Source organism: Megascapheus bottae, chromosome 26, assembly GCF_031878675.1.
Source record: "Megascapheus bottae isolate mThoBot1 chromosome 26, mThoBot2.hap1, whole genome shotgun sequence".
NCBI classification, from domain to species: domain Eukaryota; kingdom Metazoa; phylum Chordata; class Mammalia; order Rodentia; family Geomyidae; genus Megascapheus; species Megascapheus bottae.
The window spans coordinates 12,331,433-12,352,271 of record NC_143534.1 but is presented as its reverse complement, the minus strand read 5'-3'; the positions used below and the strand labels follow the sequence as shown (position 1 = coordinate 12,352,271).

At 39.0% G+C, this 20,839-nt stretch overlaps 1 protein-coding gene across 1 annotated transcript in view; it reads left to right on the top strand.

The window, feature by feature from the left end:
* Rsu1 (Ras suppressor protein 1) overlaps positions 1 to 20,839 on the top strand; it is a 154,940-nt gene that overhangs the window by 57,201 nt on the left and 76,900 nt on the right. The window lies entirely within an intron of this gene.

The following is a 20,839-nucleotide window of genomic DNA, read 5'->3' as shown; positions in this document are numbered from 1 at the left end:
ATCCAGAGCAAAAAAAAAAAAAAAAACCCGTGGAAATTCTCCCTAAGACTCACCTGGAATGTCTACCCCAATTAGCAGACTGCTACCTTGTATGTTTTTAGAGATGCAAACTTGGAATCTGCAGGGACATTGGGAAGGCAGTAGAAGCTACATTTATACCTTGAGTGATCATGGAGCATACACCTGACCTGGCCCTCTTCTGCTTCTCTTTAAACCTTAGCTGGGGCCTGGAATGTAACTTAGTGGCAAAGCACTTGCCTAGCAAATGCAGTATCCTTGGGTTCGATCCTCAGTAACCTCTCAAAAAACCCCACAAACTTTAGTTGGCTTTCCTTGTGATTTGTGAAATTCCCAGAAACACTTATGTGTCTCAGAAAAAGTAAGATGTTGGTTTTCAGTTTAGTATAAACATTGAAGCAGCAGTTATGGAATCATATTATCCATGTTCTTGCAGCCAGATAGTTATAGCAGAGGCGCAGCCAGGCAGAACAGCCTCACTTCTGCCCAGGTGAGCTGACTACAAAGTCCAAGGCAGCTGTCTCTGCAGGTAAGGGGACGTGGCTCCCTGGGTGGCATCTCTGTAAATGCCACCAACTGACAATCTGTGTTTAGAAGGGATGCATGTTAATTAATTCTTTCGAACTCATTCCTCATTAGCTCCAGATAGAGTGCTTGAGAAAATGATCTGGGGTTCAGAGGGTTGGGTTTGGTAACAGGAAAACAAGGTAAGTCATCATAGCGTGTTGTCTCATTCATAAAACAGATCCTGCAGCATTTCTTTCATCTTGAGTGGGGGGAGAAATGGGAGAAGGGATTGTGCTTTGTCCTTGAGGAACTCCATCTGCCTTGAAACTGGTGGTTCATTTTGTCCAGTGGATACTGAGTGTAGAGAGGGGTGTTTATGTTTTAGAAAATTAAGTCTTTGAAGAGTTTATAGTTTGTTGGTAGAGTAAGGAGGGGTGTTGGCAAAAGGGGGTCTATTTTGTTTGTTTGTTTGTTTATTTATCTTTAAGTGGTTGTACAAAGGAGTAGCCATTTAACAAAGCAGATTGATTATGAATACAATGCATTTTGATTAATGTCCCCCTTGTCTTCATTCTCACTCATCCCTCCCCAACCCCCCTCCCTCACTCCTAATTTTGTAGGATATGCATTGAATTCTTGACTGCCTTCCTTCCCTCTTCATTTGTCTACCTCTTTTCCTTGACCCCACCCCATCCCTTTCAAGTATTTGCTAAGACTCTGGTTTTTTTTAAGAGACTTTTTTTCTTTATTAATGTTGATTTTTACATCATATTTTAAATGACAGGTTTAACAAACGAGTGTTCAAGAAGGGAATCTCTATTTACAACCACTGGGACTTAGTATTTAGAACTTAATCAAAATTAGGCTAAGGGTTTGTATGTCATAGAAACATTAATTTTAGAAAATAAAACATTATGTCTATAGAGTTATAGTTTTTTTTTTGTTTTTTTTTTTTTTTTTTTTTTTTTTTTTTTTTTGCCAGTCCGGGGCTTTTAGCTCAGGGCCTGAGCCCTGTCCTTGGACTTTCTCAAGGCTAGAGCTCTACCACTTGAGCCTCAGCACCACTTCCAGCTTTTTTCAATGCATGTGGTAGCAAGAAATCGAACCCAGGTCTTTGTGCATGCTAGGCAAGCACTCTACCACTAGGCCAAACTCCCGGCTAGAGTCATAGTTTTTTTTATCTATATAGTTATGTTTATATTTCCATTACCATGTCCATAGCATTGGGTATGCAGATATTGAGTCCTTGCTCTTGTAGCTAAGAGTCTGTTTTTTAAACCTACTAATTCAGTGTGTAGAAAAAAAATAGTGCTAATATCATAAAAATAATTTATTTACCTTACTTTATAGAATTAAAACAGTTAGAAAGTTAAGAACATGTGTATTTGACGTCTCAACAGCTTGAAAATAACAAATAAGTCTTATTGACCATAATTCAAGATGATGATGATGTTTGCTATGTCAAGGGGAAGATGGGGTGATCATGTGTTTAAATAAATTAGTAAAAACTGGAATTTAAGAAATACTATAAGGTAAATGAAAAGAGCAGATGAATGTAGTGCTGAAATTTTTTGACTAATCATTTTGACAGTTATTATTGTGGCAAGTGTTGTCTAGCTTACTACCTCAACAAACCAGAAAACAAGGCATGTGCAAACGAACAGAGAAAGAAAAACCAAAAGGAGAAATTTCTGAGGTTTTATTGATATTAATTTCTAAAAGTTTATTCTAAAATATGTTTTTATTTCTTACTTGATAATTTCCTTTTCTATTTGGGTGCCGTAGGATTATTTACTTGTATGAACTCATAGTCTCTATCTATAATCTATTTCATGCACAGTATTCATTAAAGTATAATATGCATGAATTTATACCTCAGTGTATTGTAAACACATAAAAGCACAAGCAACAGCTAACTACACAAGTCACATCAAGGAGAATAGCCCCTGATCAGCAGTCATTCTACTCTTTAAACAATTATTATCCTCAAATAGTTGTGCAAAGGAGTTGCCATTTAACAAAACAATTTATGAATGCAGTCTATGTGACGGGTCTCGGCCTTTTCTGCATTCTCACTATTCTTCTGGTTGTTAGGCAGGCTTCTCTTTCTGCCCAAAGGTAACAACTACTTTAACTTCTAATACTCAGTTTCAGTTTGGCAGTTGTTGAGTTTTATATAAATAGAACCATTCAGCATGTATTCTGTCTTCTTTCATTTGAAATGCTGTGTCTTGAGCTTTCTCCATATTGTTGTATCCAGCTGTATTTCATTCATGTTTATTACCCTCATGGTGAGAATGATCTGTATACCGCTTCAGTCCCATCTGGACTATAGATTTGCTTATGCAACAGCCCTGTCACTTTTCAGATGTTTCTTACCTTGGGTTTGGCAACAAAATTAGCGGTTCTCAGTGGACTGCTATTTGCTTCTCATGCCATGAAAATTTGAAAATATGTCCAATGGTCTCCTTTTCTTCCAGCAAGCTCTCACCCTTAGATCTTTGTATGTATGGCTTGTTTTGTTTTTTTTTTTTAAACATATATCTTTAAGTCATTGTTCGAATGGGGTTTGGGTTCAACATGTGAATTTACAAGTGTACTTCATCTTCATTAATGTTGCCATTTCCTTGAATCTCTTCCATCTCTCCCTAAAACTTACTTGAGAATTTCAGGACTTTTGTAACAATCTATGTCATATTTTAATTTCAAGGACCTGTAGGTCAACTGTCAATGCTCTCCTCAATTTGGTTTAAATTTTTTTGTGTTCAGCTGATGCACTGCATAGTTTGTGCTAATGGGGTAGTAACTACTTGGTTTGTTTTTGAAATTATTTTCGTTACTGTGGCTCATATTCTCTGTTCTTCCAGGAGGTTACAAAAGAAAGAAAATATAGGATAATTACCTTAATACCATCTTATTTTAATGAATTTAACTGTTATCACAAAAAAACATGTCACCTGAGGCTGGGAGTATCTCTCTTAATGTTGTCTAAATTGGCCCTTCTCTACCTCTCCCATATTGCATATTACCTTCTACCTTTCCCAGTCCATCTTTCTTCAGGCCCACTTTAGCTAAAATACCTGACAATGTGTCTGAAACATCTCATTCCTCTTTTGAGTCTGGTTAACACAGAAGAGTGATTTAACCAGAGGGGGCAAATGATGATATGAGGCTAGCTTTATGGTCCTTTATAGGATTTTAATATCAGGGAATGGAGAATTATTGTATGCTGCCTTTGAGTCTTAGTTTAATATTGTCATTCATCATCAAAAAGCATCTGAATGCTGCCATCAAAGCTGCTGCTCCAATGCTTCATTGAGCTGTACTGAGCCCCTTTGGTGCCAGCATGGCAGCCCCCTAACGATGGAGCCATAACTTTTAAAAGGACACAGTACTTCTGTAAAAAATAGACACAGATTAAGGGTATAAAGTGACAGCAGTGTTTATGAGGAGACATTTCATCTACAGGAGGAGAAACTATTGGCTGTTGTGTAATTACAAGGAAATTTGGCTTTTAGGTCTGTATCTCTTTATCTCTCTGGCCCAGGAAAGTGTGTCCCCACACTTGAAAAAGTAAGAAAAGTGAAGGCAGATTTCTCTGCACTTTGCTGCCCTAACTCAAATTATATCAATTAAACCAATGCATGGTGTGATAATATTCCTATTTATTGGTAGTTTGACTATACAAAATGGTATTCTTTTCATACTTGATTTTCTTTAGCATCTGTTATCCGGAGGCTTTGGTTCACGTGTAAATATTTTATGGATCATTTTGTGGAATTATTTTAACTTTTAATTCCTTACTCACACATTCCTACTCTGCCATAGTTTGGGTCTTCAGTGGTCACCTATGGCCCATCGTTTAAAGACTTGTTCCTTTGGGTGGCACTCTGTTGAGATGGCAGGAGCTTGAAGAGGTGGGGCTTCGAGGGAGGTCTTTATCATTGGGAAAATCCTCTCAAAGGAGGGAGGCTCTCAGCCTTTCCCTTTATTTTACTTCCTCACCATGAGGTGAACAATGTTGGTCTGCCGGCCACTCTCATCATAATACGCTGTCTCGTCAGAGGCCCAACAAGAAAGTGCAAAACTCATCCTGGACCAGGATTCCCAAACCCGTAAGCAGAAATAAACCTTTTCTCTTTGTGAGTCCATTATCCCAGGTACTGCTTATAGTTAACAGAGAGCTGTCTGACACAAACTCTGGGTCCAGCTAGATTGCTGGTTTTCTCACCTGATGTTTAGATATCGGTCCTTACCGTCCCACTTTGATAGGCTTCATCCCATTTAATATTCCTGAACTGTGCCCACTCCCCTCTCCCATTCCTGAGCTACGCATTTGTTTGTGACATCACCATTCATACCTTTATTACTGAAAAATGTAGCTCGTATATTTAATCATTGCTCTGGGTCAAAAGATCTGACTTGCTTTGTTTTCAGTATCAGTCCTTGGGACCTCAGTACTGTCCCAGAATTTTTTTTTTCTTGTGGTTGGTGCTCTACCATTGGAGCTATAGCTGTACTTTGGATTCTTCCTTCCTTCGTTTCTTTCTTTCTTTCTTCCTTCCTTCCTTCCTTCCTTCCTTCCTTCCTTCCTTCCTTCCTTCCTTCCCTCCTTCCTTCCCTTCTTTCTTTCTTTCTTTCTTTCTTTCTTTCTTTCTTTCTTTCTTTCTTTCTTTCTTTCTTTCTTTCTTGTGCTTAATTGGTGCTAAAAAAAAAATCTCATATACTTTCCTGCCTGGTCTGGCTTTGCACCACAACCCTCAGATCTCAGCCTTCCTGAATGGCTAGAGCTACTGGCACCCAACTAAATTTTTTTTGTTATAATAGAGCAATGGTGACAATAGTCAAGTAAAAATTTCTTTCCAACTTCCCTGTGGCAGGCACAATTACTAATGTTTTAATTCTATAGTATCTATGAAGTGAACTCTTGCAGTGTTCATTTGTGGAGAAGGCAACTGTGATACAGATGTAGTATCTTGTCGTGTCTCAGGTCATGTTGTTAGTAAACAGCGTATATGATGTTTGAGTGGAAATATATGGATACGGGAGGATTTTTACTATATTGTGTTTTTCTTGCAATTATTGGTATAATCTTTTCGAACCAGTGGGGGATATTTGAATATAGGATGTTGATTGACATACAAATCCGTGAACATTAACATTAAAAGATTAATCTGGAGTTTATCCTAGTGTGTAATGATGGTTTGATAACTCATTCTAGTGTCATTAATGACACATCACTAGGGAAGTGCTTCAGGGTTCATGGCCACTAACCAGTGAGACTGCGTTGCTTCGCAACGTGACTCCTGTGCGCTCTCTGGCTGTGCTGTGTGATCCTTCTGCAGGGTCTTAGCATGGACAGAGAAAGAAGAGCTCCTTAGCCTGGCTGACAATACTGCTCTGCTTATCTCTATTCTCTTTTGAGTCTTTGTTTTCATTGTGGTCTTCCCTTTTGATCTTTGAGGTATTTTCCCCTTCTTCCTGGAGAATTCGCTAAAATCTGGCTATGCTTCATGTGTATGGGACCACTATATGGGTTATATGGGACCACTAACCTCTTCCTGGTTACCTTTATATGGTGTCCAGTTTTTGGTGTCTAATCCTCTCACTCGTGTGTCATGTGACCTACCATGTCTTGTGTGATATAGATGATACTAAACCAGTGTTTCTGAATGATTGAATACCTTGATTAACCTGAAGGGGAAGAAAGCATTCTTTCTACTCATGAGAAAAGGCAAGAAAAGGGCTGAAAAGTTCCCCTCTTTTTCCATTTATTTACTGAGTTCTCACCCAGTATGTCAGAAGGTGCCTGTGTTTGGGGGCAAGGGTCTACAAAGAGGTGCTTAAGTGAAAGTGAATCTGTTAGGGCAGGTCCCAATCCAGTATGACTGATGGATCAGGGATGTGATTATATGGAGGAAAGATCATGTCAGCACACAGCTGCAAGAGCTGGCCACAAATCAATGAGAGAGGAAGAAAAGTAAGTCACGAACGCCTCGCGCTTGATCTTTCAGGCTAAAGATCTTCTCTTTAAGCCAGTGGTTTTTGGTTAGGGCAGCCTGATCAGTCTAATATCTTTTAAAAACTGATACACGGAGGGAGGGGGTGTATGTTTGTGAACATGTGTCTGTACCAGGTACACATACCACATGCATACAAGAAAGAAGGAGCTGCCGCCTGGAGTGATTAGTGATGAATTGTGTTTAGGGGTTGTCTATTATAAGGAACTCTAGTGGCTCAGGAAGAGTTAAGCAAGAAGTGAAATAAAAAGGTTTTGTGTTTTTTTTTTCCTACTTTACTTTGTATTCATTGTAAAATAAGTAGAATTTAGTCTTTGAACGTTCCTGCTATTTTACATAGTTTTGTGAAATTTTCAAAAGATCATCTTTATAATTCAGCTATAGTGATTTCTTTATAGTGATTTTATTTGGTACTTGATATCTATTTAATATTTGTGTTTATAAGTACATTTCTGAGGTGTGCTTATGCAGAATACTATATATGATAATGCGTATGTATTATACCGTAGTTTTGGACCCTTAAGGTGAATATGTTTGTTTATGTTGATACAACCATGGCTTGAATGCTCAAGGCAGGTGCTATACTACTTGATCCATGCCTCCAGTGTTGCTTTTTGCTAGTTAGTTGAAGGTGAGGTCTCTTGGATTTTTCTGCCCTGGGTGGCTTTAAAATAAGATCCTCTGATCTCAGCTTCCTGAGCATCTAAGATTACAGGCAAGATGGCAGAAAAACAAGCTTGTCCTCTCCTAAGCACATTCCACAAGTTGCCCTATGGGTGATTTGTCATTGTCACTATCACTTTTTATTTGAGGTTGGGAGAGAAAAGACAGATAAGATTTGGGTAAATAAAGAGAGTTAGCAGACAGAAAAAAAAAAGAGCTGTTTTCTCCACCAGTAGGCCTTGCCAGGTAGGAAGAAACAGATCTCGATGCAAATCCAGCCGCTCAATTTCCTAGCTCTCTGGCCTTTGGAAAATGATGCAGTCTTCTTAGGATTTTGTTTCATTTAACCGTCTCCTCAGTTTAGATTCTTTCCTTCTTGTAGGTCATGTGCAAAATGCATCTGTGTGCTAGGCTCTAGTTCACCAAGGGAAAAAAGTATTTTACCCAATCTTGAATTATTGGATACACATTTAAGATAAAAATTCTTTTCCTTCTTTCTTTCTTTCTTTTTTCTCTCTTTTCTATTCGCTTTCTAAATGACAGACACTTGTGAAGAATCCATTTGTTGTAGTTAAGGGACAGGAGCATATGGTCACTCCATTCACCCTGGAGAGTGTTTGGGTTGAGGAATATCAAACACCATTCCTAGGTAGGTCTTTTATGACCACTGTGCTGGTAGAGCTTACCACAAAGCTGGAGTAACAGACTGGGGTGGGGGGAGGTACACAAAACAATGATTAAAATAATAAGTACTACGATGTGACACATCGGTGCTAATAGTCAAAGGGAATAGGGACCAGCCCTTACTGGAGAAGTCCAGGCAGGCATCTCAGAAGAGATGGCACTGAATTACCTCAGTTTTGCCAAGGAAAGGGAAGAGTGTGGGGAGTTAGGTGCAAGAACAAGAAAGGCCAAAGTGTACTTGGGTGAGATACTTGAGTCACCTGTTTCTTGATGGAAGATGACTCTGGGTTGTTCTGGGATAGGTCTAGAATCATCACATTCTTTGTAGAGAACAGTTGCTTAAAAGTATAAACCATGAGTGTGACCACTGTATGGGGCCTAGTTTTATTTCTCTTAAGCTTTGCCATTGCTATTGTAAATTAATATCTGACTCAATTAGTCTGTACAATAGCTTGTCTTCACATTTGTTGTATGAAACTACCAAACCCCAAAAATAATGTCCCATAGTGAATATTTCTATGGGTCCCTAGATGACTGAAAGAAAATAAAATTTTAAGCACAGGTAATGTATAAAATGTCACATAAGAAATTCACTCCTGAAGGTTGACATTTATATTTTAGACATCTCTTAACCACTGAAAAAACATATTCATAATGTTTCCTTTTTTCTACTACCAGTTTTAATAATGATAATATGTAGGAATCAGCATATCTATAGTCATCTGACTATAGATTTGTGTAACCTAATTAAAATCCCCAGGTTGTGACTATAGCCAGCTGGAATTTCAGGGTTGATAATGCAGTGAACATCATGAAACTTGATTAAATATGGGAATACCTTTTCTTTTCTTTCTTTTTCTTCGAAACACCTTCACACACTGAAAATGAATTTGTAATTGTTGATTATTTTCTCTTGAGTATAATATCATAGTACTCTTCTCTCTTCCCTCTCCCTCTCTCTCTTCCTCTCTCTCTCTCTCTCTCTCTCTCTCTGCTCCCCCTCTCTCCGCCCCCCTACTTTCCCCCAATATTTGTTACTGTGGCAGTATTTTGTATTTTTAACCCAAAGCAGTTGGCTTTCCAAAAATACTAGAAACAAATTCATGATGTAATCATTCTCACCCACATCCATAATTGTGGTAGATCTCCATTTTCATTCTGTTATTTATAGTAACACTTTTATTTTTAATGTTAGCATTTGTAAATTATCACAGTAGACCCTTGAGAGCTGGGAGTAGACTTTTCCCTTGAGCTATGTGCTTGTTTTGCTTTCATTTTTCTGAAGCTTTACTGTGAAAATCATGAACATTATTCGTTCGTGTCCTTTAGCCTTTGCTTGATTCTGGATTAACACAAGAATGTGAGGATTATCCGCTGATTATATTAGTGGGTGTATTTTGCATAGCTGTGACAGAATACCTGATAGCATAACTTAAAGGGAAAGATTTATTTCAGCTCGTGGTTTTAGAGGATTGATTCTTTGGTTGTGGCCCAGTGAGCTTAGGCAATAAATGTGTCCCTGAGATTGTCAACAGAGGAGTTTCTTCATCTCATGGTGGACAGGAGGCAGAAAGTAAGTCCAGGCATGACTTGAGAGACAAATTCCCAGGAACCGACTTTGTCCTACTAGAACCCATCTTCTAGAACCTTCCAAAATTATATCATCAGCTGGGAACTGAGCATTTAACACATGAGCCTATGGAAAGATCTTGAAGTCACATCCACATCATAATTAGTTTGAAGTGATGTGTTTGCTTTTTGTCACTTATACATAAAAATCAAAATGGTATATAGTTATCTGTATAAGTAGAAATCTGTACTTTCTCCCTTTTCTCCCGTTTTTTGTTTGTTTGTTTGTTTTTGCTTTTGTTTTGTAACCTGATGATGGTATGTACTTTTGGCTTTGTCTTTCTCAATTCTGAAGCAAAATGAGTTTGTGTCCATGTGTGTTTTGTGCCTCTGGAGGTATAGAAATATTGCTGTGATATAGGTGTGGTTTCACTTCCATTGCTTCCTGTTAATTCTAAAGCATGGTGAAAATGAGTTTCATTAAAACTCATTAAAATGGATTGTTAATATATTCCCAGGAAACATTTGGATTGTTTTGTTGAGCTTGAGGAATTGTGAATTTGCCAAAAATGAAGTTAACATTGTCGCAGCATTTTATGTAGACTTGGTAATTGTTTCATTCACCATTTTTAATTGTCTTAGTACATTTTAGGTGACATAACGTCCACACCCTATGGCCCCTGCAGGGAACATAAAGCGTAGCTCCAAAGTAATAAAGATATGAGCTTTCCAGTGTGAAACAAAGCTGAAACAAGCCATTTTTACATATAACTTTAGTTTAGTTCTATGTAGTAGGTTGATCCCTTACTTAACCTTTAATAAAAGTGGATTCAAGGGTATTTCTATACAAATAAAAAGTTAATTTCATTTTATACTTCCATATGAGGAAGAGCCTTGTAATGCATTCCACTGACTCTTAAACTTTAATATTACATGAAAAATGCCTCTACTTGCTTAGCACCAGTCACTGAAGCTAGGCATGTTTTGGAAAGTTAGATTTTTGTCATTTTGGAATGTTACTGGGATGACTAATAATAATTGGCTTTTTATATCCTGTAATGTTATCTAGAAAGTTATTTCATCTTTTTAGATATTTATGATTACATTTTGATAATCCTCATACTTCTAACCTCTCCTCCCCCAAAGGATTCTGTTATAATTGTACATGTACCCAAGATTGTCCTCAGGCTCCTTCTCAAAGTAATTTTGTCCTGACCATATGTTTACATGCTGTTAGAAATCAAAGTCTGATTGCAAATGTTTGGAATAAGATAACAGTCACAGGCCTGCTGGTCCTATCTGACCACGGCCACCATTTGGTGCTCTCACCGAGCTCTGAGAGGGAGCAAGGGTGAGAAGGGCAGTAGCTCACACTTCTTACAGCTCCCATGAGAAAGCAGCATTTTAAAACCAGCAGAAAAGTTTAAGTGCTTTCAGAAGTGCTTATAATTAGCTCAGACATTTGAACCCTACATCATGGGTATTTCTTGGTAGGAGATACAGATTGAAATACACCACTTCAACTTTCTGGTGTGCCAAGCTTCCCACAGAACACTGGTCTGCTCTACTGTTCAGGGTCCTCTCCTAACTCTGCACTAACTACCTCTGCAGCCTCCTACCCCAAAGGGCTTCTTCTCCCTGTCATGTCTAGACTTGTGAATATTACTCCTTTTCCTGTCATAGAAATTTTCCCAAGGTAGTTTCAGTCCTCATCATCACTGGGTGATGGTTTTCCTAAATAAATCTGTCCTAATACAATTTTATTCTTTCCAAATAATTGTTTAGGCAACATGTGAGAATTTGTTACATTAAAAAACAGATCAATAGGGTTAGGATGTCAGTAGCTTTGAGCTGAAGAGGTCAAGGACAGCACCCAGGTCCAGAGTTCAAGCCCATGACCGACCAAAAAAAAAAAAAAGAAAAGCAGATCAATGATCAGATTAAATAAACATCTCTCCCCTATGTGTTTTAACTGTATAGGAAAATATCTACCTTTATTTCTACAGCCTGTTTAAAATATGTACAGTGTCTCATTAATAAAAGTACATAAAATGACTTGCAGACTAAATGTAATCAAGATTATCTCTAGTCATAGTTTCAGTTATCTTTTTCTAGCAATGTGAAAGGCCATCTTTAAGTTCATATAGGAGTCTAGTGTGGGCCTCGATTATTAAAACAATCTTGAAAAAATAACAGAGCCAGAGGAGTCATACTTCCTGACTTGAAAATTGCTACAAAATTATAATAATCTAAACAGAGAGGGAGGGGCCAGGAATTTAATTCACCGTTATAGCATACATGGCCAGCCTTCTCAAAGCCTCAGTAAATTCAGTCCCCAATGCCCTTCCTGCCCACAAACAACAAACAAACAGGTACTGGAATGCAGACAGGTACCAGTGGTATAGAATAAAGTGTCTATGAATAAACCCAGCCTGTACCCAGTGAAATGATCTTTGAGAACAGTGCCAAGGCCATCCATGGGGAAAAAAAGACACTCTTTTCAACAAGTTGTGCTGGGAAAGCTAAACATTCACGTGTAGAAGAACGAACCTGGGACTTTATCTAATAATAAGAAAGAAAGAAGAGAAGGAAGGAAGGAAGGATGGAAGGAAGGACAAACGAACGCAGGCAGGCAAAATGGATCAAAGACCCAATAGAAAATCTAAAATTATCAGCTTCTTAAAAGAAAGCATAGTTTGGAAAAAATTAAAATTAAAAAAAAAACTTCATGACACTGGATTGGTAAAGATTCTTGCTTGTGACACCAAATGCACAGGAGATAGAAGAAAAATAGATGAAACTTTATAGAGACTTACTCTTTTAGTTGTTAAGTGTTATGTTCCATAAAGGATTAATATTTAGAGTATGTACAAAAACAAAGAACTCACCAGCATAAATAATCTGTTAGGATAACAGGCAAAGGACTTAACCATTACTCTGTAGATGATAAACAAATTACCGATAAGTTCATGAAAAAACTCTTTGCAAGTATTCATTCATAACTACAGTAAGATACTACCTCATACCCATGAGTAAATTAAAGAGAGAGACAGAAAGAAATAAGTATTTATAAAGATATGCATTTGGGACTTTCATGTAGTTGGTATATGTGTAAAATGGTATGACCACTACTGAAAACACTTAGTAGCTCCTTAGAAAACTAAAAATAGAGCCATTATGATTTGATAGTTTTACATGTGACTATAAACCTTATCTGAAAAACAAGCCAAGAGAAAAAAGACCAGAGTGGAGCTCAAGTGGAGAACATTTTGCCCAGTTATCACAAGGCTCTAAGTTCAATTCTCTATATTGTTTGTTTTTTTTAAAGTCTTTTAATCCTCTAGGAAGTGAAATCCTGTTCCTAAACTGTATCTGAGTCCTGGTTTCCATCACGGGTTTGGTTTTCTGTTTTGTTTTTCTGGACACAATATCCCCATCTATCTTCTGCGCACATTTCAGGAAGTTATGAGTTCCGTAAGGGAACTCTTGCTTTAGGCAGATACTTTCCACGTACACATTTTCTCTACTTTGTGGTTTCACTTGCGATAATAACACAAATTGCATTCTTCTATTTGCATAGGGCTTTCTGGTTCACAGGACCATTTTGTTGACTCTCTTTAGACCCAAGCCACATTCTGTGCATTGTCTTCCCTTGGCCCAGAGGTAACAAGGCCAGCAAGTACAGGATTTACTTCCTCAAAAAACAGTATACATCATGAGGAGATGGGACCATTGCACTTTGTCCCATCCCACCTGACAAGACATGAACAGTTAGGGGATAAGCAGGCAGGCAAAAATGAACAAGAAGGAAATCCTTAACTAAGTGCCAAGTTTGCAACATGAATTATTTATTAACTCTTGTGTCCACTTGCAGAATAAAGCCCCTGGTGGTGAATGTTGGGTTTCTTACAGCTCCAGTTTCTCACTAACCATATTGATAAGTGACTGAGAGCTCTGTCCATCCCATCTTCTCCTGGACCACAGAGAGCAAATGGCCAAAGAAGAGCATTATGGTAGAAACAAATGTCAACTGCTATTTTTTCTTCATTGGGAAGAAATCTTCTGTACCTATTCTCACCAGCACACATATAAATCAGGTGCTGCTTTTATAAGAGCCATTTGGCTGGGTTATGTGGCTTTTTGTTTTTATTATTATTTTTTTTATTTACTCAACCACCTCCTTCCGACTTGTGATAAGTTGAGAAAAGTAAGTTTCTTATACATCTGAAACGGCGATGCATTATGTGCACAATATGCACCAAATGTCAGTTTTAAAAATGGCTTGCCGGAAAGGCCAAGTAGACAATTGCCAGTATGACAGTGTGGCCTTGCTTTCCCCGCATGATGAAATTGAGAGCTGTCGGAAGATATTTCAGCGTACGTTGATTACACTCATGATACACGGCACAAGGAACCCCCATCTGAGATTGTCAATCTACTTAGGGCTTGCTATTCTGTCATCAACAATGCAGACAGAAGAGAGTGGGCCACTGGTGTGGTGGTCACAGAAATAGGGTCATGACATTTTCAATAACATACACTCCTTCCTTTCTACCAATTAGTGTGCACTGGGTATTTGGGATTTGTTTTTGACACTCTTTCTTGTAATGTACCTTAATCTTGTAATCTTTGTAATCTTTGCTAATTATTAAAATTTTCCACACTCTGACAACATGGAACTCTTGAAAGGGCAGATTGATGCTCTGCCCTTTGTTCTGCTAGAATCTTCATGTTTCTTCTTTGAGGAAGTCACGCAAATCCATATATTCACACATACACACACATATGATTTTTGTTTTGTGTAGATAATTGGATCATGGTAAACTTATGCCTTTAGGGTTTTCTTGTTTTTTTGTTTGTTTTTTTGCCAGTCCTGGGACTTGAACGCAGGGCCTGGACACAATCCTTGGACACTTTTTTTGTTTTTGTTTTTTTTGTCCAGTCCTGGGGCTTGAACTCAGGGCACACTACCACTTGAGCCACAGCTTCACTTCTGGCTTTTCTGTGTATGTGATACTGTTGAATTGAACTCAGGGCTTCGTGCATGCTAGGTGAGCTCTCTACCACTAGGCTATTATAAAGATATAGTATCACCTCTTCTTGTATACACACACACAGATGTGTTTTGATAACAGAGTCCCATTTCAGAGTCTGATTTTTGCATGCATTACCTTGCTTATCACCTGGTACTAAACATTCTGGTAGTTCCCAGTATTCAATTATTGGCAAATGTTTAACATTGCAACATAAGCATCCTTTTATATAGGCCTTATCATCATTTTCTACTCAATGAGAAAGAAATGAAAAAATAGGAACTTTCCATGGTTAGCCATAATCTCTAATCACACATTTTTGTAATTAGCAGCATAGCTCATTGTAATAAAACTTACAGAGATTTATGTAAAGACAGACCATCTCTCTCGATGTATCTGCTCTAAATGCAGCTTTCAGTTTGTGTGGGAGGCAATTGTGCTTAGCTTCTGTCTGGAGATCACGGTGGGGCAGAGGTGATCTCTCAGCTGTCACCATGTCCCATCTAGATGCTTTCATAAGCAAATCAATTACCCAAGATGGGCAAATCTAGTATCCTGATGATAGACGACCCAGCTAGCCATGCTTTTCTAGTTTTACCTTGTTAGACCATGGTGTTGGAGTTTTATGAATGCGTACAAGAGCCTGGCTTTTAGAGTGCATTCGTTTGAATGCTCTCTGTGGCATGATTTTGAAATTAGGAAGGAAGGAAAGGCTGCTATGATGACGTGAAAAATTTGCCCAGCTCCCCACCAATTGCTTACTGTATGATAAATGATCCTCCGGGCCACATGTTTCAGGATTTCTCGATACCCAGGAAGAATTCTTGCAGTGTGATTACGGAAACAACCAATTTCCATAAGTGAAAATGAGTGTGCTTATTAATGGGGCCTCCATTGCCTATTGCATTCAATCACATTTATAACCAGTAAAGGAGAATGATGGTTTTGCATGATTTAGTGTTTACACAATTACCATCGCACGGCCAAGCCCTGCTGTACTAGAAGGTTGAGAAAGAAGCATATGTGGTCCTGTTGCAGGTAATAAAATGGAAAATCCAATTTGCAATTGCAGAATAAGCCTGTGAGTGATATATGATCTTCATAGCAGCATCGGCCAGAGGGTCACTGCTAATCACGGCGCTGCCTGGCTTCCCTGGTGGCCTGCGCCTCCCGACTGAGGAGTGAGCAAAGTGAGCCCATGTCTGGGAGCCAGCCAGCGTGTCTGTGGATGCCCCACTCTGGAGCTTATTAGATCCTCTTTGTCACAGTGCTTAATCCTGCTGCCTGATCCTTGTTAGAACACCACCGAAGCACTGCTCAGCCTTCTAATAAAGGGGCTGGGTGAGAGAGCTCCTCGCTGGACTCACTGAAGCGTGTGGCATTGGGGGTGATTGCAAGCTGACTGACAGCAGGATGAGATGCTTCCTGCATGTTATTACTTAAAAGGGATCCCATCCCAGACAGCTGACAGAGGAGCTTTGCTCAGGCAATGGGAACTTGTTGCTAGGCCAATATGAGACGAGTGTCATTTTTTCACACAGTATAATGGCCTAGCTTTACTCTAATTATATGAACCCTCTTCTGAAATTGCCTCATGCTGGGCTAGCTCAGAGTGAGGTAAGAGAACCTGGGAGACAAATAACTTGCTGGGAGGATTAGAGCTCCGCAGAAGCAGGGACATTAAATTGAAAGACAAAACCAGTATATCTGGTCATGCCAAGCCTCTGTCATCACTGTGAAAGGGGCATTGCTCAGTTAGGCTAATGCATGATTCCCATCTTGGGCCCAGGTAACTGTTTCCTAATGTGATTTTCTTAGATTTTTGTTTATAAGAAAAGAAAGGAGCAAAAACCATCAAACAGGAAGCTATTGTTTTCAGTTCCCTTCCCCCTCCTTGAATCATACTTTTCTTAAGGTGCTCCAGTTTCTGGAGCTCTATGAAAACACCTGTGAATCTGATATCATAGCATCGCCTGGTACTCCAAATAAGTAAATGAGATAGGCATAAGAAAAATTAAGCCCCCTTCCCATCCACCTCTAGTATAGGGCATGATGCTCATGAAGAGCTCATGGTCCTTTCTGTTTCATGGTCCTCTCTGACATCCGGGGAAGACTGTTTTCCCCCAGAAGAGAGTATGTGTAGCTCACCCCCAGCGCCTCCTGTGTGCTTCAGTTAGCAGCAGTCATTAGTGAACGTCTGGGCCTCTCCAGTCTTCACTGACAGCACTAAATAGAGACATCACTTGGGACTGACAGGTCTCCGTCACAGGGGCATGACCGACCTTCCTTGGCATCAGTCCCTTAGGTCTGTCTGCCATGTGTACCGATCGTGAAGTATATGACTTTCATGCATTTCTTGTTGTTGTTGTTGCTGTTTCCAGAGGATTACCATTAGAAAGACTGCAGGCTTAGTAAGGAGCTGTTAAGGAAGTAACATGCCATAGTAGGCTTGTAGGTTGTTAGTGGTAGAATGCAGGATCCTCCTTCCTGCAGAACTGTGAAGTCCATTGATGGTGCACTGGGAGCTGTGGAGCTTGCACTTTTGGATTACTGAGTCAAGTCAATAATATTTGGTCTGTGCTCCAAATATAGCTGCCTTTCTCTTCATGCTCCTTACTACAAAGTTAAAAAAAAATAGAAATCATGTTCTCACAGTTCTCATCTAAAAACACGTGTTAACTCAATGAAATTGAGTCTATTCACCGTAATGTGTGAATGAAGGAAAGTTCTAAAACACTAGTAAAATAGAATTCCACCAAGGAGAAATTTACACCATATTTCTCAGCGAGATCACCAATGATGGACAGCCACTTATGGGGTGGGGTGGGCGGGTCTTCTTAATCTGGAAATTAACTTACCATGCTAATTTCATAAGTGGACAATTTAAGTTTTTCATTTGTTATTTTTATTTCTCCTTCTTTCAATCTTCTCCTCCTCCTCCTCTTCCCCCTCCTCCTCCTCCTCCTCTTCCCCCTCCTCTTCCTCCTCCTCCTCCTCTTCCTCGCAATGGGATGCTTCCCCCCGGGGTCTCTGCTATTTGTTGCTTAGTTAATTGCATGCTGAGTCAGTAGTGAGGTTTCAGGTAGGAAGATGCTAATACATAGGCAGTGATTCTTTGTTTAAAAAATTACCAGTACATTAACTGTACAAAGGTACTTTGTAGTGATGCATCTCCTCATGCCTATGATATATTATGATTGATTTTATCACTCCTTTCTCCCTCACCTTTCATCCCTTATCCTCTCCATTAACATTTATACCACTTTGGGCTGGTTTTGGTTCGGGTTCTAGTTCTAGGTAAGTGTTTTGATGGAAGTTGCTTAGGCTAGCAAGTTTATCCTTGGCTTATTAATGAGTTATCATATGTTGATGACTGTTTCCTGATACAGGATCGTCACCATGAAGCCTAGGAACCACGAGCAAGGTGTATCTTACACAGGAAAAATGGTTCATAGCAGAAATACAGACTTGCCTTTGAGTAGGTGACTTCTCTCTAGAAATGTGTATTGTGTTCATGAAATTAGAGAAAAAGAAGTAGTAAGGGAATAGAAGAAAAGTGAAGACATGGAGTGCCACAAACTGGATCCTAAGAGGGAATAAGAGTTACCGAGAACTACATCTGGGTATGGTGGTTTACTCCTGTAATCCCAGACACTCAAGAGGTGGAGATTAGGAGGATGCCATGTCAACAAAGAAGCCAGCATGGCTGCAGTGTCTCTGTTCTCCCAGCAACATGGGAGAATATGGCATAGTAGATATGATTCTGATCTGATGCCATCCAGGTAAAAAAAAAAAAAGCACAAAGCCAATCTGGAAAAATAAGTGAGGCAAGGCTCACGCAGTGGAGTATCCAGTGCAAAACCCTAAATCCAAACCCCACTACTACAAAAAATAAAAAAATTAGCAGAATGAGCATGTAAGCAACAGCTGAGGGTTAGAACCTAAAGTATCAGTGGCAGCCACCTGCCAATAGAACCAATCCCAGATGAAGCAGGATGCTCAATCAAATGGACTACTTGCAGTCTGTGGGCTTTCATTTAGCTCAGGCAACCTTCTGAGTTGTGGTATAGAGAATCAAACTCATCAATACTTCTGTTTCTTATTTAATTTTTATTGTAAAGGTGATATACGGAAGGGTTGCGGTTACATAGGTCAGTGCACAGTACTGAAATGTATATAGTACATTTCTTTGTGAACAGTATCACTTCTTCCCTCATCTTCCCCCAGCTTTTCCCTCCTTATCCCTCTCTCCCACAAGTTGTATACTTACTTTCCAACACAACATCTAGTAAGTACCATGGATGCATTTTTTAAAATTTTTTATTGTAATTAATAAAAGGGTTACATGATATTTGCCAGATAGAAGGTGCATTAATTCACATACATTGATACCCTTTCACATGTCTTGGTACCCATTACCCTCCCCCCCACCCCCCCACCCGTCTTGGTTTTCCCCCCTTCCCTATCAAATTTCAAATAACCAAATACAAATAAATTCAATATATCAGATAACAAAGTGAGATATTGTTACAGTATCCCATGGATGCATTTGTTCACCCTTGTCCCCCCATTTTTGTGCTTCCCCTTACAATCTCCCAGTCAGATAGACTTACATACAAGATAAAAGCTACAGAAATCAAAAGCAGAGACACAAGGGAAAAAACAGGGGAAAAAAGTAAGATTTTAAAAAGCCTCTTGTTTTAATTTTTTGAGTTCATTTCAATAAACACCGTTTTATATGATTATAGGCACATAGTTATTACAAGCTCATTAAATTTCTTAGGGACTTAATATCTGACCAAAAAGGATGACTAAATTGAGGAAATTGACAGTATTGACAATCCTGGAGAGAAACATATCCACTTACTTTTGCACTTTGGGTCAGCAAATCCTTAGTTTCTTTCTTTGGCAAGATGATGATGAATTAGTTTCTTAATATTCAGTAATGTCTGTTGTACTTGAATGCATTAGATGAAATTATAGTCACTTTTCTTCCTCCATTTTTCTGAATAATTACAAACCCACATTATGAAAGAAGACAGGTTCAAAGAGTGTATTCTTTGGAGAAATACTGCATTGATTTTTTAGTGAAATATTTTCTTGATTCTTTAGTATCCAGCACTCACGTCGGGCTGGAAGGTGATAAGCATAGTAAGGTATTCACCTCTCAGAATCCATGTTCACTATCCTGGCTGTCAGTGATGATGAAAATAGGTCCTGGTACCTCAACACACCACACACATGTCATGGGAAGAATAATTGCTCCATGTCTACTTTTAACAACCCTGCACTGTGGACTGGAAATCTGAAAGTGGCATTGTGCAGTAGAACTTTTAGGGAAAGTCCTTGGGACTCCATTGTAGGTAAAGCCATATATATCTCTGCTACTCAACTTCTGTGCCCAGCTGTCTTTCATAGGCAAGCACATTAGAGGAAGTTCCTTCACAGATTCCCTTTGAAAATACCAGAAAGGAAAAGGAAATAGAGTAGCCTAATCAAAGAGTGATCCTTACACCATCTTCAATAAGCCCTCTTTATTGATTCAGATGGATTGGAACCCAATTGCTTTAACTAGAGCAAGAAAACATGATTGAAGTCAGGTTTCTATTCCCACACGTACATCCTCTGATCATGTTCATATTACTTAAATTTCTCTTCTCCATTTCTTCACCTATAATGTGCAGCTTGTAACTCTCCTTTGGGGATTTCTGGAAAATTAAACGAGGAAATTATTTTGAAAGGCCATTTGTAAACTGACTAGAGTTGTTACAAGGATTCCTTGCAATCATTGTTGTGTAAATGGAATTCTTGTAGGGCCGATTCTGAGGGGTGCTTTTGCTACTTGAATAATGCCATACTAATGTTACTTGAGTAACACTCCTATATTACTTCACTCATGCTCCACGTTAATTGTTAGGAAAAAGTTATGATTGGATTGGACTGAGATTGAGCAGAAGAGGTAGACATGTACTTGGACATGGTCAAAACAGGATTTCAGGAGGTTTTTAATGTATCACATCTCTGAAAGGATCTTTCAGCCTAAAGCCGAGCACCAGTGGCACATACCTATAATCCTAGCTACTCAGGAGGCTGAGATCTGAGGATTGTGGTTCAAAGCCAGGCTATGAACAGAAGTCCATGAGACTTCTCTAATTAACCACCAGAAAACTAAGTGGCTCTGTGACTCAAGGGGTAGAGTGCTAGCCTTGATCTGAGGAGCTCAGATACAGTGCCCAGGCCCATAAAGAAAGAAAGAGAGAGAGAGAGAGAGAGAGGGAGAGTGAGAGGGAGAGAGAGAGAGAAATCCTGTGGCTAAGCTAAACTGGTAGAGCTCTAACCTTGAGA